This window comes from Rhyacophila brunnea, unplaced genomic scaffold (assembly GCF_057557595.1).
Source record: "Rhyacophila brunnea isolate RB1 unplaced genomic scaffold, BYU_Rbru_1.0 scaffold_18, whole genome shotgun sequence".
In the NCBI taxonomy this organism is placed as follows: Eukaryota; Metazoa; Arthropoda; class Insecta; order Trichoptera; family Rhyacophilidae; genus Rhyacophila; species Rhyacophila brunnea.
Genome location: NW_028232837.1, coordinates 686424 through 692423, shown reverse-complemented (window position 1 = coordinate 692423; position 6000 = coordinate 686424).

Sequence of the window (6000 nt, the reverse complement as noted above, 5' to 3'; positions counted from 1 at the left end):
TAACCTTTGCTATCTATAAACAGATATGTTATGCTAAATTCAACCTAAAAACAAAACCGATAAAAAAAGATATGTGTAACGTTTGCGATACATTTGAGGTGAAAATCGATAACGTAAGAGATGGTTCCGAAAAAGCACAACTTATCACAGAAAAAGAGAAACACCAGGCTTTAGCAAAAAATGCGCAAGATTTGCTAAAATTAAATCTGCTTACTGCAAAAAACAGAGACGACACAGAATTTCTCACATTTGATATGCAGAAAACCCTTCCCTTACCGAGAATTTCCACTAATATCATATTTTATAAACGCCAACTATGGCTTTATAATTTAGGCATTCATAGTGGAAAACAACAGAAAAGTTTCTACTATGTATGGTTAGAAGGCATTGCAGGAAGAGGTTGTCAAGAGGTTGGGTCATGCATATTAAAGCATTCAAGTCACATATCTTCAGCAGTTAAAGATTTAATTTTATGGTCAGACTCATGTGGGGGGCAGACCAAGATTACTCTCATGCTTAAGGCATTACTTGGATCAAAGCCGTCCCTCAATACTTCTTCTTCTTCTTTCACCCTGTCACGTCCCAACATTGGGGCATAGGGCAAGCACAAGTTGGCGCCACTTCCCTCGGTCCATCGCCAACTCCTGCGCCTCCCGCCATGTCAGACCTGCAGCACGTAGGTCGCTTTTGTAGCATCGCTGCAGGGTGAGGGAGGGCCGGCCACGGCGACGGATCCTTGAGGCTGTGCCACAAGGGTACGAAGTGCCGCACTCTTTGGCGGCATCCGGAATACATGTCCCAGCCACGTAAATCGTCTCTTCGTGATAACTTCAATCACCGAAGGCTGTTGTGTCTGCTCACGAACTCGGGTGTTTGTAACACGGTCGTACCAATGTACCCCTAAGATTAGGCGGAGACATCGATTCTCAAAGCTCAAAAGCCGAGACTCTTGAAGCTTAGTGAGATGCCATGTCTCACAGCCATACAGAAGCACAGGTAGCACGCACGCGTTAAACGAACGACATTTGGTCCTCACAGAATACAGCCTTGACCTCCATGCGACTCCAAGTTGGTTGAACGCAGAGCCCGCCACACCCATGCGGATTCCAAGCTCACTAGAAATACCACCATCATTGGCAACCGTGGCACCCAAGTATTTGAATCTGGACACCAGCTCGACGGGCAGACTGGAAACCCGAAGAGGAGTTTCGGCGTTGATGCATGCAGCACTGCAGATGGATTTGGTCTTAGCGGCATTCAGATGAAGACCAACACGCATCGAGTTCGCGGCTAGCCTGTTCACGGTTACCTCCAACCTTTCGATCGTCGAGTCAAATACGACTGCGTCGTCTGCATACTCCAAGTCGCACAGTCTTTCTTCGCATAGATCGGTTGTGTCATCATGATGTAGGCGTATCCCACTGTTGGGGAAAACCGTCTTACGCATTATGAAATCCATCATGATGATAAAAAGAAAGGGCGCCAGTACACATCTTTGCTTGACTCCTGACGTGATTTCAAAGAGGTCAGAGGATGTTCCGGCTGCTCTCACGCGACACTCTGTATTGGTGTAGAGAGCACTTATCACGGCGACCAGTTTCCGTGGGACACCATAGCCTAGCAGAATTTGCCACAGAGATTCACGATGAGGACTGTCAAATGCCTTTTCATAGTCCACGAAGCAGCACGCGACAGGTATATTCACTTCTTGGTACTGTTGCAGGAGGCATCGGAGAGTTGAAATATGCTCTGAGCAGGACTTCCCCGGGACAAATCCACTCTGCTGTGCACGCAAAACGTCCAGCATGGGACTTCTAATCCTGTACAGGAGAATCTGCGCCAACACCTTCCCGGGAACGCTGAGGAGAGTGATTCCTCTGTAATTATTACAGTCTTGTGGGTTACCCTTTTTGTGCAGAGTAACAACGAAACCATCCCTCCAGGCTTTGGGGCACTGTTCCCTTTCCCACACCTCGTGCAGAAGGTCACACAAGGACGGCAATACAGCGCTCAGTCCGCAGAGCAGAAATTCTGCATGGATGCCATCATCTCCAGGAGCTATCCTGCGCTTCAGTCTTTTGACAGCCTCTTTAACTTCAGCAGTTGTCGGAGGATCTTTGCAGAATCCCGATGCAGTAGTGATTCCGAGGGCGGTGATCTCCGATGGAATATCGAAGGGATGCAATGGAGGTGGACGATTCAGGACATCACTGAAATGTTGGCGCCATAGCTCCTGGACCTTTGCAGGTTCAGTGACTGTCACTCCGTCAGAGTTGCGTAATGCAGTGACCACTGGACGTTTCCTACCGCAAATTGCTCGGGTGATGCGGAAGAGAGCACTTGGATTATTCTTGCAGGCAGCAGATTCCACATCCCGAATGAGGTCATCCAGGCGTCGGCGCTTATCGCGGCGGGCAGAACGCTTTACCACGCGGTCCATTGTCTGGTATTCCGCGCTGCGCTGTGGGTCGTATGTACTATTGTCTCTCAATTCTATCAGGAGCTTCCTCTTCTCAATCATCTCCCATGTATGAGGTGACATGCAGTCCGGCCTGTGCGTATGCCGCTTTCCTAAGGCAGTAGTTGCGGAGCTCATTATAGCATCCCGGAATAATATCCATTTTCCTTCCAAGGGATCCGAGTCGATGGAAGACGTGAGAGTTCGAGCATCATATAAGCGCTTCCGCAGCTTCAGCTCATAGGTTGCACGCACACGGGTACTTTTCAGTTTTTCCACATCGAGTCTGACCGTCCTTTTGGGTTTTGGGACTCGTTTGAGGTCTATACGGGATTTCCCGACCAAGAGTTCGTGGTCACTGTGGATGTCTGCACCTCTATATGTCCGCACGTCTAGCAGTTCATGCCGGTATTTCGCTTTGACCAAAATGTGGTCGATCTGGTTTCTTGTATTACCGTCTGGCGATGTCCATGTATTTTTGTGGATGGTCTTATGAGGGAAAAGACTACCACCAATCACAAGACCATTCATTGAGGTAAAATCTACCAGACGGGAACCATTATTGTTCATTTGGCCAAGGCCATGTTTTCCCAGCACAAAGGGTCCACGCGAGGGGTCAGATCATACTTTGGCATTTAGATCACCAAGGATAACTGCATGATCACAGCTGGGGATATTTCCAGCGGCTTCCGCCAAACTTTCGTAGAATGTATCCTTATCTGCATCGCTAGCAGTCTCTGTGGGAGCATAACACTGCAGAAAAGTGATCTAGCCCGACTTGGTCTTGAAAGAAGCACGGAGTAGACGTTCGGAGATAGGTTCCCAGCTGGCGAGGCACTTGCAAGCTTCCTTGGACATCAGCAATCCGACTCCACTACGTCGCAATGTGTCGTGTCCGGAGTACAATAGACGAAACCCACGAATAAACTTCTCGCCAATGCCAGTGAGTCAACACTCACTGATCCCGAGAACATCTAACTTGTATTGAGAAAGTATTTCTGTTAGATGCTCAGCCTTTCCAGGGACATTTAGAGTACGGATATTGTAGGTTCCAAAACAAAATCGTTTACCGAATTCAGGCGAGGTCGTCAAGATGGAAACGGGGGTCCGAGGCTTCTCTGTGCTTGGATTAATCTATTGTTTTAGGGTGTGCAGGTGATCATCCTACAGCACCCGAGTTCACTGGTGGGGCTGCCACCTTAGGGCCCGTGAACATGCCCTGGTTTTCTGTAGGGGTTTTCCTTCCCGTAGCCAGAATGTACCAGTTTTTAGGCGCTGGTGATTCGCCTTGCACCCTCCTCTATCTGCTACAGCATGCTGCACTGCCTAGGGACCCCTACGGAGAGGTTAGAGGTAGGATTTGTTGGCAGAGCTATCATGGATAGTCGACATACTCAGCATTTCAAAGGTGTGCTTCCATTTGAAATGCTGAGTATGTCCCTCAATACAGTAACACTAAAATTTTTGTGTAGTGGACATAGCTATCTGCCCAACGACAAACATTAAGGTGATATTGAATGCAGTCTCAAATACCAGCAACGAATATACACTCCATTCGAATATATAAACATAATGGAAAATTGCCGCAAGAAAAATCCTTTGATTGTTACGCAAATGAAAAGCGTTGATTTCGAGGGTAGTAAAGATCTTGAAAAACATATTGTGAATAGAAAAGTCGATACCAATGGCCAAAAAATAAGAGCGGTAAAGTTGATAAAGGAAAACCCATATTTAATGAATATCAAGAGCAATAGTTTTGAAGAGGATTTCGTGGCAATAAATATACAGCGTAAAGGTGTGTCGACTAACAATTTATTAGGTAAGTCTATTAACTGCACTATGGCCAGAAGGAAAAGCAATTGCTATTCCAAAATTAAATGATTTGAAAAGCATCATGCATTTAATTCCATGTAATTCCAATATAACATTAAGTAGGTAACATATAAATTTATTTTGACCACAGTACCCATACCTATTTTAAGTTCTAATGATTACCGCCTGATCCTTTTTATACAAATTTCCAATAAATATATGTGTAAAATAAATGTACTAATATAGTGTTTTATTTATAAAGAAATATTCAAATAAAGATGATTGTCCCAAGGTTTTATATGCTAAGATCAGTACAATATTTAGGAAAATACAAACACAAAACGGTCAGTTTTTAATTTGCAGAAAACATCAAACAAACAAAAATCTATGAATCAATTAATATGCACTATAATTCTATGTAAATATTTAAATTACAAATTCAATCTTAAGAAGATAAAAGTCATACTAAATGTTAATTTATGACTTCAAAATTTCAAATGCGTTTTTCTCAGTTGGCAGCCCAACGCCAAAAGCAACCTGACCATAGTCTATGGTCTATGCCAGTGGTCGGAAAACTCATTAGTCAAGAGAGCCAAATATCAACAGTACAACGATTGCGATTTCTTTGAAGAGCCAAATTTCTTCAACTTAAACTATAGATGTAGGTACACTGATTATTAACTTAATAAACTTTAATTAAAGTTTTAAGTCTTAATTAAACTATAGGTAGGTACACTGAAAAAAATTTGATGTCTTATTTAAGAATGATCTTATTTATTGATAAAAATATAAGTCATAAATTCTCTTTAAATTAACAATTGCCTTCCATCTTCTTGAAAAGTTTGGGTAAGTCAGGATTGTATGTTGTTGTTTTTAATTTTATGTACGATTCCAGGTTTTAATCAATAAGACGACCTTACTCTTGATAAGGTTCATGCTTGCAAAAGATTGTTCGCATGAATATGACGTAGAACCGGAAAGGGAAAGAACAGCAAACGCTAGTTTTTTCAATAGAACATATTATGAGTCAAGAATACTATTCCAGGTGTTAAAAATCATCACGTCTTCCTTCTCCCAGGTCTTTCAAAGAAGACTACTTGTGCTATGAACCATATTCATATTTGTTTTTCTCCAATATGTCTATATTATCAGCACAGAGACGTTGAAATGTAGAGCTCCATAATTCTTCATTTTTTAAATTCAGCAGTTGCATTTCAAAATTTCAAAGTTGCCAATGTCAATATTAAAGGGAGAAAAAATTAATTCTGTTACCGTAGCATTAAGGGGTTTTTTTTAACAAAGACTAACGTCGCTTTGCTGTTTCTGAATTCCTGAAACCTGTTGAGGAAAGCTTCCCTCATATTTAAAATTGTTGTTTTGAAATAGCAAATGTCATAATCAGAATTATTTTCGTAGCGATGTGTCAGCAGGCTTTGAATGAATCGAAGATTCTCTTTCTAAATCTTAAGCAAAAGGGGATATTTTGTTTTCTAATGAAATAACTTCTTCTAACATCGAAAAAATGTGTTTCCTTCCCCCTGCTGTTTACGATTAAGCTAATTTAGATGAGACGTAACGTCTCTCATGAAATAGAATTTTTGGATCAACTGATTGTCCGTTACCATATTTATGGATAGTGAACAAACACCCTTCTCAAGGAGAAATGCTTTAATTTCTGTTATTAAGGAAGCGAAACGTTTTAAAACATTTTTCTCTTGATAACCAACGTA